Here is a 12,791-nt window from a genome sequence, read left to right on the forward strand (position 1 = left end):
TTCTAAAGTTTCCATCCACCTTAGTGCTCCGTGATTGTGCTGACATTATGGTTTCGTTTTTTAAGCACGCCGTCATTGACAACTCAGCTTATCCTTGAGCTCTCAGTATAATCTTTTGCTGTTACTAAGGATAATAGGGAAGTGATACTAAAAAATAAACTAATTAGGATTCATTTTCTTCTAGTAAAACAACCCGAGGCAGCAGCCATAACCAGCTAACTTTGCTTTATAAAACAATGCAAGACGTCCGCAAGTGTTCGAGCAGCACTTCACGCTCTCATCCGGGTGCCCTGTCCGACATCAAAGCAGAATTCCCGTTTCTTACTGTCATCCCGACGCCCGAAATGGCCCAAGGCCAACGGCCTTCTCGAAGGAGCTGGCATCGCGGATTTAGTACATAACGAGGAAACCTATCTTTCGTTTCCACTATCCGAGAGCTCCTGGTATTTTGGTAGAAAAATGTCTCCCGAACAGTCGTGCGCATTCTTGAGGAGGGGTGTCACCCAACCATGCCCCCTTCACTCGAGCACAACATAAAACATGCACTACTTCCAGCGGCGAAAGACAATACGCGTGAATGCTGCGCGTCTCCGGTCAATACCACCGCCTACAGCACCTTTCCGACAAGTGGGGAAGCATCATCTGCGAACAAATGGATCATTGATGCGACAGACTATACTGTGGTACATCGAGACACAGCCGCTTCCCCGTCAAACTGCAACAGAACTAACCCAGTTTTTTTTTTTTTTTTTTCTAAAATTCAATCTTACGTCCCTGCCCACCACCGTTTGTAAACACGGACAATGGCACAGCCTTTACGGCCGATTTAATGAGGCTGCTTTTCCAAATTTATCCACGCCATACCAGATGAAGTGTAAGTCGTATCATCCACAAATAAAGTGACTTAATGAACGCCTCAACAGGGTTCTCTCTTATATGCTGCCTGTACGTAGATATAAACACCACATGTGGGACTAAGTTCACTATGCAATATTTGTCTACAATAGTGTATGCAGAAGATGACTCGTCTGACCTCTTTGCAGCTGTCTGCGGTCGTCACGACACCCACCGTGCACTGTGCTGGACAGTATGCTGTCCAATGGCCACGGCAAGAATGATATTGCAGCTAATACTGATGTCGACAATTTCGCTCAGCGGGCTGAAGAAGCCTGCTAGCTTGCAAGGCGTCGAATTCAACTCTAGCACTTGGCTTACCTACGCCACAATCACGAGGCTCATACCGGACGCCGAAGTGTCGGTGGTCCGACCGGCGTCCGGTATGAGCCTCGTGATTGTGGCGTATGGACACCCGTGCACCATCGAAGGTTCTCCGGAGAGTTACTCCGATCGTACTTCCGTCCTTACAAAGTAGTTTGGCGCATTAATGATGAGCACGAACTATGAATTTGTACTGCATGGTCAAAGATCCTCACCACGGAAGTGCCACCCGAAGAGGATTGTTCGGATGGTGCCTGTCCTGTCCGTGTATATATCTGTGCATTTCTCTTTGTTAGCGCTGTGGAACCTTTCTTCTTTTTTCTTTTTGTTAAAAGGCACCAACTAGCCCAGAAATTGGTTTTACAGGACTGTTCACATGGTTCGCATACAACCATGCTACTAAAAGCTGTACTCCACTGTGTCGCCAGCTTTACGATGGTCTATTCATTTCGCTCCCCGCGATGCGCACTGTTTTAACCCTTAACATTGTGTTAGCAGCCAGTGCCGACGCACCGCTTCGTGGAGGACGCAATGCCGCGAGCAAGCGGGCGAGCGCACGTGTGTGTCGGCCCTACAGCCATTCTTCGGAGCACGGAGTCCTCCATACTGCCTTAATGTTTCTGTGCCCAGAGATTGTTAAAATATTATCAAATACTCACGCCGAACTCTTTCATAAAACTGTCAGCTGGAATCTGCCATTTGTGGGTATTTCTAACTTTTTGTTTTATATAAATTCATGTAATCTGGCTTAATTCGTGTAACCAGAAGAATAAAAAAAAAACAGTGTAAGTTGGGCGTGAGGGTACTTATAGCGTTGCTTGGAATAAATTTAATTCGCGACTGACATCTTCCTCTCCCTAAAACAAAATGATTTACTGAAACTTAGCAAGGTGTGCATCAAAGAAGGCATGCGCAGCCCATCCTGCTTGACGAAAATGATTAAAAAAAAAACTTGAATTCTAATAATAATTAAGGATTATTTCGATTGTATATGCACGCAGTTGAAAATGTTGCGTCTGCGCTAGTCAGCATCGGATCGTCTCAAAAGTGCGGGGTCCCCTTCAGTTTGCTTCACTTGGCGGTCAGCGAGGCGGCGACCTTCCCTCTCTGTTGAGCGGATGGGCCGAGATAGGAGTGACAGTTGCCCAAGTGCAGGGACCACGGAAGACAAACGGCCGGCTTAGCCATCAACCGGGTCGCGACAAACCGCGCCGCCGGGCCACCAGCGCCGTCGTCTTTGGGCCGGAGCGCCCTCGGCGCCGTCCGCAGGTGTTGCTCGGGTCGGTTTCTCAGCTGGCGCCGAGCGCTCGCCGCTGGCGACGGCTTCCGCGCTGTCGATGCGCCCCCGCTGTAAATAACGCCTTGGGAGCCGTCTCGAGCGCGCTGAGCGATCAGCTATTGATCGTGCCGCGTGTCGTTCAACCTGGTGACGCCATGTAAATAACGGCCGCCCTCGGCCGCTGGCCTCGCCGAGAACAATGAGGACCCCGACTTGGGCTGCCGGCAGCGGCAGCTGCGCTTCACCTGTCCTCCACCCGCGCCGAGGGGAGGACGATCCCCTCACTCTGGCCGCTCTGCTCGGAAAAGCTGTCTGCGGCCGTGCAACACAAACGGCCGACCTGTGGGCATCACCGCGACCGTCGCGCACTCATGTGCTTCATCTCGCACTCTTTGCATCTGACCGGAAGGCAGACGCGCGCGAATGCGCGAAAATTGCTGTTAGGCGTACTTTCGAAGCCAGCGCAGTCTTCTCATGGAAGCTGTATAGCTAATGTGTTAGAACAATGGGGGCGCAGGGACAGCTGGACGGAGCCGTGGACAAGTAAAAGGACCAGCCTTGATCCAGCCACTGTACAACTCAGCCGGAAATGGACAGGCACAATTCCTGCATTTGAAGAGGGGTCTGGTCACATTTTACGTTTCTGTATTCTACGACAGTCGGAGCAGAGAACAATGCGATCTTGCACCGAGCAGCGCTTCTTCCATTCATGGCGCGTATTGGTGGTGCTCTTTGTTGGTTTACGTTCCAGGATGGATTTCATGTTTCAGTATGCCCGCATTCGTATTGCAATCAGTGCAAATGGCGGCCATCGGCGCGTGGCGCCTCGGGATCGCAGGGTTAAAAACGAAAAGGAAAGGCGCAGTGAGTGTCTCATTTCACGGTGGACGCCTCAACTTCACTATGTAGAAACGGATGAAGGCGGAAATGAACGACAGAAGAGAGAAGAAAAATTAGTTTTAACGAAGGGAAAGCGCAGGGGTTACCTTATTTCGTTGAAGACACCTCAAACGCGCCGGTGGGTATGATAGAAAAATTGGAAACAAGGGTGGAGGTTTAATGATTCGGTATTAGTAAATTAAATATGCGTAAAATCTGACGTCGTTTGAAGTTTGAAGGCGCGGTGCCAGAGAATAAGAAGCTCAAAACAGGACTGAAGAGGAAATTTAAAAGCTGCTGGAAATCTGATTTCAGTTTAATTAACAACATGCAAAGAAATAAACTTTCAAATCGAAGCTTAAAGTCTCCTTGGTCTTAGGTAATACAGTTGGTTAATGCAAGTCGGGCACACAGATTGTTGTCTTAATGCTGACGCACGGGCCCTCCGCATCAATAGTAATATTTGTGTGTCACTTTTTTTTTCTTTTACAGCTCTAGAAGCCCCTGGCTAAGGCGATATGATCGTGACATAAGAATAGAGGGAAACACGAATATTATTGATCGAAATTGCCAGCACCGAATGTTGCAGCTATGCCGTTCTCAACTATGGCAGGGAAGGAAAAGGACACATGCTAATACGTTGTTTACATAGCCCACGAGGGTGATACGGTGCCTTGCAAATATCCACAACGGCAGGTGTTAAAGATACATTGGATATATTGTCAGTTTTTCTTTGATTCACTTAGTTGCTTTGATTATGTTATTTATAGACTTGGAACCACTGGCTAAGGTTTAGTTAGCGCTATATTCGGTCTGCGTGAAAAAAAAAAAGGATGCAAACGTAGTTACGGTAAAAACATCTCTAATAATAATATAACATGGTTTGACAAAAATGCTGAAAGTCAAAACTCCACGTATGCACAAAACATAAACCTCCGGTGAGGAGTTTTGATAATAGCTTACTGCGGCCCGTGTTGCCTTAGAAAAGAGCTTAATGTGTCGTAGTAAAACATCATTCATGTGGCTTTTTTTTTTTTTTAAGGATCGCCTTTTTGTTATTTTTTTGTGTCTGCATAATAACCGCTTTGCTTGTCGACTACAAGAAGATCAGGAATAAGTTGAACTCGAACCTCAAGAAAACAAAGTCTGAATTTCATCTGAGCAATTTTATCCAGATAAATGGAGACCAGAAAAAAATGTGGGACATGGTTAACCACCTTAAGAGTAGAAAGCAGACTTGTGACGCACTGCAAGAAATGATGAAAGAAAACGAGCATGCGAACGGGCAGGAATTGGAAGATGAAATGAATCGTCACTTTGGTAGTATTGGTCAGTACGTTGGGCAAAATACGTGCACAGATAACTGCCTTCAAGGGCCTGTCCGAATCTGTTATGCTTTCGCCATCTACTCCTACTGAAATTGAGACTATAATAATGCAACTAAAAAATGATGCTGCAGCTGGACATGATGGAGTTAAAGCATTGCCACTAAAATACACTGCGCCTATCATAGGCCGAGTACTTTCACATATTATTATTGCGATTTTTCACTCTGGCGATTATCCTGAATAATTAAAAATTGCCAAAGTCACCCCAGTGTATAAAAGCGGTAATGTGTTAGACATAAATAACTATCGGCCGATTTCAGTCTTTCCAATTTTTTTGAAGATGTTTGAAAAAGCTCTGAACAATCGACTCATGTCCTTTTTTGAAAAGCATCACATCATTACCTCAGCCCAGTACGGGTTCAAAAAAAAAAAAAAAAGTCAACGGAAATGGCTCTGATGCATCTTAAAGAAAAGATTGTGGAAAATATTGAAAACAAACTTTTAACCCTAGGTTTATTTCTGGACCTAAAGAAAGCATTCGAAACTGTACAGCACAACGTTTTATTAAAAAAGCTTGATATGCATGGCGTACGAGGAATAGCGCTGAATTTGATTAAAATTTACCTTTGTGAGCGCTATCAGTATGTTGACATTAATGGCATATCATCCAGCAAAATGTAAATTCTTTATGGTGTGCCCCAGGGATCAATTTTAGGGCCGTTTTTATTTCCGGTATATATCAGACATTACTTCAATCACTGGCTTTACCGATATAGTTTTATATGCGGATGACACCAATGTCTTATTCACTGGACCAAGCAAAGCAAGCTTGAAAAAAGCTGCAAATAAATATCTGCTTAAATCGTCACGGTTGCTTTCAAATAATAAACTGAATCTAAATACAAGTAAAACAAAGTACATAATATTCAAACCCTTCAATAGGCGAGACTACACAACTATAAATATAACTTATGATGGAGCTCTGATAGGACAGGTAAAAGAACAAAACTTTTTGGGGCGTGTGGTTCAGCGAAGGGTTGTCATAGACTACGCATGTTAATAAACTAAAAGCTGATTTGGCGCTAGTAACTGGGAGCATCTATAAAATTAGAAACCTTATACCCACTTCCTTAAAACAGGTATTATACTATTCTCTTTTTTTCTCTAGGCTAAGTTATGGAATATTAGTTTGGGGAACGACGACAGCCTATAACTATAATAAATTAATTGTCGCACAAAAAAAAAAAAAAGGTTCTACTCTTCTTCGAGAACTACAGAGGCGATAGACGCAACTTACAGACCGCGCCACTTTTCATTAAATACAACATGCTAAAAGCAAACCAGGTCTATTACTTTAAATTACTACAGTGGATCAACCAAAACAAACCGCTTATCACCCCAAGAGAACATAGCAGTGTATATCCGATCCGTGATCCTAAAAGAAAAGTGCCTATGACACGAACTAATTACGGTCGCCAAACAGTAACTTTTCAGTCTACCAAACTATTGAACTACTCTGTAATGCGCATCGATTAGAACAAATCGTTTACTGTTTTTAAACGTGAATGCAGAAGCTTCTTAGTTACTTCGGCAATTTCATACACGACTCAATGATGACACCATGTTATAACTATGGTGTCAATAAAATATTTGAATCGCCAATCCGAGTTTTATATATTACACATGGAAATTATATGTAATGCTTGCAGCTGGATACAAAATTGTTTCTGTGTTCTAGTATTTCTTCTCATGTATTGATTTTGATGTTATTCGTGCGGGCTTTGCACTTAAAGTTTTCTGTGACTTGAGAACCTACACATGTTTCGTGCATCCACAATCTGTGTCATTTAGTCTATGTACAAGGAGGTACAATTTTTCCTTTTAATGAGATTTTTAGGTTGTATTCCCGCTAGTGACCGAAGTGTTGTCTTTAGTTCTGTTCTTGATGCAAAAACTTGTAAAAGGGGCCAAGGCCTCGTCAGGCTTTTAGCCTTTATCCTTGGCCTCCTCTTAGACACTGTCTGAGGAACAAATAAAAGAAAAAGAAAGACGCAACTAAAGTGTTTCGGCATAAGAGAAGAGTTAGATAGATGGGGGATGAGGATGGAAGGCAGGGATGTTAACCAGAAAGGCCTCCGGTTGGCTACCTTACCCTGGGAAAAAGGGATAAGGGGATTAAAGAGGGAAGACAAAAAGGGAAGTGGAGTACAGTCAGAGTTTTCTGTAAGAGAAGAGTTAATGGACTTTTTTATGCAGTAGATAATTCGAGGGCTGTAGTCATTACCATTGGCTGCTTCCGGACGCCACACTCCCACACTCACGCTGTTAATCGTGTTCCTTTGGACGCATGTTTAAAAAATATATATATTTTATTTCTTTTCATTTTCTTTGCAATCTTTCTACAGATTGTCTTACGCGAATGTCCCTTAGGGCATGGCGCAAGTGCATTTGCAATTTGCATTAGATTACTTTTAACGACTCCTTTTCTTCATGACTTGTAATTCAGTGTAAAGGTCGGTGTCACGCGATAACGCGGCGGACACTCAAGTAAGTCACAGTGGGTCCTCATAGTATAGACCAGCACCGATCTGTGACGTAAGCGCGATGGGGTGGTGCTTCTGTTGCCAGGCTGAGCCGGTTGGGGTGAAAACTAGGCTTAGCGCCCATAGGAACACATGGACCCGAAAAATTTCGAAGCAATTTTCTAATTTCACGGAGCACCTATGATTTCGTTATTCAGTACAGAACAACCATGAACATCCTAGAACAGATGACGAAAATATGAAATCGCATTAACGAGGAGAAGTATTTTTAAAATAATGAGAAACGTATGAGGTTGCGAGTTGGGAGGGCGACCCATAAAAACACACGTAAACACAACTTACCGCAACATTGTACTCGGTTCAGCAGCGTTGAACCCTTCTCATTTTTTGGTGAACGCCTTGTATCACGCCCGACATCATGCTGCATGGCACACTACATTCCCTTGCAAGTACTGCAAGTCTGACGACTTGTGGAACCGTTCACCGCACACTTGCAGACGGCAATGCACCACCGGCGCGGCGCTGTCGCTAGCAGACGCTCCGGAGCTGGAGGCGGCCGCCGTGGGTATCGCCAGCTGCGCTGTCGTCTGCTGCAATGCGCGACTCTCGTTCGGTCCGTATTGTCGTACGGCGTTTGACAACTGCCTTTCAAATGTAATTTTGTCAAGGATTTATCACTTGAGGGACAGTATTATCAAGCTAATTTACTCCATGCGGCAGTATATCAGACTGTAAACAAAACTACGTGTATCGCTACATGAGCATTTTGGGGGTGTGCGGAATCACAACATAGATTATTCGGGGAGTTTTAAAAGTAGACCGCCTCCTCAATGACGCAGCATACTTCTTCACAGCGCTGGCTAATGTTTAACGATCGGCCATCACTTCTGGTGCTCTGCGAAACGAGAAAAATGTTGCGGTAAGTTGCGCTTACTTGTGTTGTTATGGGTCGCCCTCCCAACTTGCACCCCCATACGTTTCGCGGTGTTTTAAAAATACTTCGCCTCGGTCATGAGAGTTCATACTTTCAGGGTGTATTGTAATATGCTCACGGTTACTTTGCACCGAGTAAGGACAAAATAGGTGGCTCGTGAAATTAAAAAACTGCTTAGAAATATTTCAGTTCCATGTATTCCTATGGGCACAAACCCTATTTTTCACCCCCAGTCGGCTGTGACGCCGCGAGCGCCCCTCTTTGTTTGTAAACACGGTGTTGGTCTATACAGAGGCTTGTCGGCACTGATCGGTATTCCGCGGTGCAAGGTGAACAGCGCCTACGGAGGCCGTTGAAATGACGGGCGTAACAGGGTCTAGTGAGTCGAAGTTAGAACGGCGAGGCCCGTACATGAAAAAAGAGATGCACTTGCTTGGAAGGGATCCATTGCATGCTGTTTCAGCAACAATAACGCACCCACAAAGGCAAAGGTCACTGACGGTGCAGATTTTGGGAGAACCACCGGGCCAAGACGATGGCTACTTATCGCGGCGCGCGCTATAGGAATACGGGAAGGAAGCGTCGAAATGACGTCACCAATTTGGCATTGACAACCGTAACGTTAAAATAACCAGGTGCGATGTCGCTGCGTGAGCGTGACGGGGCTAAATGAAACGTTGCGTTCTTGTGGTTGTTTATTTGTTGTTCTCTCTCTGCGTAAGAATAGGCGCCCGGAATTTGGCGGGCCAATGTTGGTCGCTCGGGGCAATGCCGTTTATGTTGTTTAACTGTTTTGTTGCTTTTTTTTGCTTGCATGTATGCATTGGGAGAGCGTAGTAATATTCACTAAAATTGAAGGGGTGTATGCGCAGAAAGTAACCAATCATGCTTATGCTTGCTGTAATTAGCTAAGATTTGAGTGTGGGCTGGGGGAACTCGAGAAATTAAAACTGAGCCCGAGAGCCCCAGTGCAGAGTTCTGAGCTAAAGAAAATTTTGTCCTGGTACGAGGATCGAATCCGGGACCACCGCCTTTCCGGGGCAGTCGCTTTACCAATTGAGCTCTACCAACTGAGTGGAGGGCTCTGAAAATTTTGACCGCCTGAGATTCCTTTACGTGCACTGACGTCGCACAGCACACGGACGCCTTGATTTGAAGGAATCTCTCATGAACGTCTGATCTATGTTCCCTCACTCTACAACAGCTGGTCAAAGTTAAAAGTTCAATAAAACAAACTCTGCAGAGAAATAAATGCAAGAACAAGAACAAATACTGCTTCTCGAGCAGCTTGACGACGTTCTTACCCCGTTTTCTGGCAGCGGATAACTGAAGCGTACTATAATACACAGCTGAGATTGAAACTGTAACAAACTATAGAGAAATACATTAACCATTGTTACTGTCATACAAAAGCTAAACGTTGAGATTTCGTACTGATACTTATCGATCGGAAACTGATAGACACATATTCATTAACGCAAGCACTATACTATAACGTCCAATGACATCATGCCTTTGAAGACATCAACAGATAAATGCACACCTGGGTATACAGGACTGGAATGTTGGCTACTACAGAAACAAACCTTCAAGGAGGAACCATATTATAAAAAATGTACTATAATACAAACCACGTGTTGTCAAACAAGCACTCCACACTGCGATATTAATAATGTAAGATCTACATCTGTAAGGTTATCTCTCAAAACTGACTGAATAACTGCTTGTTATACTTATCTGACATTACGTGGATGCCTACATTCGAATCATAACAGCTGTTTAGTAAACTGGCTATGCGACCTTAAGCCCGCGCTATAACTCCGCTAGGCGTGGCCTACCGGCACTTTTATTTTTGCATTTTGTTCTCGGAGGGCCTTAAACGAGAGAAAAAAAAAAAGAAATAACTTTTGTCGAACAGTATTCGCAACGCTTTTATCGGCCCGCAGCGCAAGAGTTATGGCAGCCTCGTTTTGATAAAATGGGAAACACTGACAGTTCTTGTGGCTGCCTTCTCCGTGACTGAAAACGTATTTGATCAGTTATCACAGAAAAAAATAACATAATTAATGAATGTGACCAATTCATTAGTACTACCGGTGTGCAATGTGCATTTTTATCTTCGTCTGTTGCATAAGTACTCCGATTCGGTTGTCAATTATTTAAGCGAGGCCACGGCAGCGTGCCTCTACCGCTCTTGAAGGCCTCCCGGCGACGCTGCGTGCCTTCCTGCGCGGGCCAGTACCCAGACCACTCTGGCCCCGTGCGGAGTCCAGTTGTGTGCGGCCGGTGTGGGCAGCAGCGGGTCCGTAGACGACGCATCGAGCGCCCGGGGCAACTCTGCCACGAGGGACGTTTCATCGGAGCCGGGGCCGAGGGTGAGGGAATGCCTCCTAGTGCAGGATCGATGCATCGATCTGGGCCTTCTTGCCTCGTGGGCCGGACGGGGCTCCCACAAGGAATCTGCATGCCAACGAAGAACGGGGTTTCACTCCCGTGGGATATTTGCGCCTCCGCTGACTCCGCGCCGTCGGCCCGGGCCCCTCATGGGACGCGTCGCGTACAGGGCGCCGGTGCCGCCTTGTGTCCGAGCCGACGCCGCCGCCACCGCGTGCATGCGCGCTCACCTCTGCTCGCGACCGGGAGAGGGAGCCCCGTGGGACGCCGACGACGACGCCTCGGCGCGCAGACACGTCGCCGGCAGCGCTCGGCGGCGGCCGACGCGCGAGCACCGACTGCTCCACCCGGAGCGCTGACTGCGCGGGGACAGTTTACGGCTCTGTGTGCACAAGAGAAAGAAAGGGCTCCTTTTCTACGGGGAACAAACGAAGCAATTAAAAATATGTTTTTTTCATGCCAGGGAGGCAGATAAAAAGCAACGATCCCGGTCGGCAAAGAGCTAACCGCTATATTAAAAGCCTAATGATTGCACAATAAGCGACAGCGTGAGTGTGAATGTTTGGTGAACGCACTACGAGTTCGTGTTTCCTGAGATACTGTGCTTTGAAAGCACACTGTCTCATGTATACTAATTGGGCCCTTAGTATAAAAATAATTGGTTCACAGGAAAGGAAAGGCGCAGTATCTATCACACTTGTTCTGTGGACACCTGAGCCGCGCCGTGAGGGAAGGGAGTAAGGTGGAAGTGAAAGAGAAAACGGGGAAAGAGGTCCCGTAGAGGAGGGCTACGGAGTAATTTCTACTACCTGAGGATCTTTAACGTGCATAGCATCGCACAGCACATGGACGCCACTTCGTTTTGCCTCCACTAATTTAGTTTTTAATTTACATGTGCATTGGGCAACTATATATTTTTTTAAGGGCGGCTACTCCATAGCTAAGTAAGCAATGAATGCATAGTTCTAGAAAAAAAGAAAATGAAGTTGTACAGCGGAGCTGCAACCCTAATAGCAGTGAAGCCAGTCCCGTTCAGCTTTCCTACACAAATAAAGTTTCTGAACACAAAGTTTCGTGCATAAAGCGCAGAGTTCATTAAAATTCTTAACAAACTTCACATGTATTATGAACGGCATATGCAGTCATTATTACTGCAGATGTGTAGAGTGCGGTCCATTAGACTTCGAAATTACCACAGGTATCCCAGCTTGTTCGAGGTTATTATTATAGTAAAAGCAAACTAAACGTTGTTCAGAGTCACACACCCTTCTGTGCTCATATGCAAATATACCCATCACATTAGTTTATATATTCTAGAAGAATTAGAGAATGATAGCTGGTGCTATCCAAAACCGTCGTAATGTTTTTCTATGGCTTTCGTAGAAACATTTGTGTTTAATTGGTACTGCAAAAGTATGGTTGCCACGGGCAATTTTTCTGACTGCATGAGCTGTCAGGCCATAAACATTTTCAAAGGAACGTGCAAGGATAATTCGAAAGGGCCATGAATGCGGCCTTACGGGTTGTGAGGGTAAGCTCCTATGCGCAGCCTCCATAAGGTACACAGGTATCACGAACACCGAAGAGACAGAGGTGGCACTCGCCATCTTTATAAAATGCCCCTGCGCAATAAATTATAGAATTTCAAACACAAGAAGCACGCAGAAACTGCATTAGAGGAAGCCTGGGCAACATGCGCTCCGCATCTTCAAAACAAAGCAGGGTACCGACGCGCTTTCAATCATTATATGAACTGCAGGACACTCCTCAGAGGGAGTGAACTACGGCGCTCACGCCGCAACCCACGCATTACCCCCTGGCAACCTCCTGTTCTGTGGATACCGCACTTAATCCTGTGACAGGGTACATAAACACATTCCAACACCACAGATTAATTTAAAGTGAGTAGGCCCCACCGGACCCTTCCTCACCGACGAAACCTATACCTGAGCTTAGCAAGGCTTGCCTCTAAATGCCGACAAGACGTAGACCCACACTGTATATTTCGTGGGAGGTTGGACTCTCTTTATCACGCAGTATGAGAGTGGCAAGGAGATCAAGAACTGGAGAAGATGACGCCCAATGGCGGAGGACTGGGAGAAGACGCTGTCAAGTTTCGATCCAAAGATCGACCTGCAGCTGGTTTGCAGGAAAGGAAGAAAACTGAAATGAAACGTTTCCTGCACTAAATAATTGACCAGAACTACGGAATAAAC

The 12,791-nt window shown here is 45.6% G+C and overlaps 1 pseudogene; it reads right to left on the bottom strand.

Annotated features, from left to right (window-relative positions):
- LOC146205221 (uncharacterized) overlaps window positions 1-12,791 on the bottom strand; it is a 75,115-nt pseudogene that overhangs the window by 26,637 nt on the left and 35,687 nt on the right.

The sequence above is a fragment of the Amblyomma maculatum genome, chromosome 1 (assembly GCF_055883805.1).
Source record: "Amblyomma maculatum isolate TAMU_Amacu chromosome 1, ASM5588380v1, whole genome shotgun sequence".
Classification (NCBI taxonomy): domain Eukaryota; kingdom Metazoa; phylum Arthropoda; class Arachnida; order Ixodida; family Ixodidae; genus Amblyomma; species Amblyomma maculatum.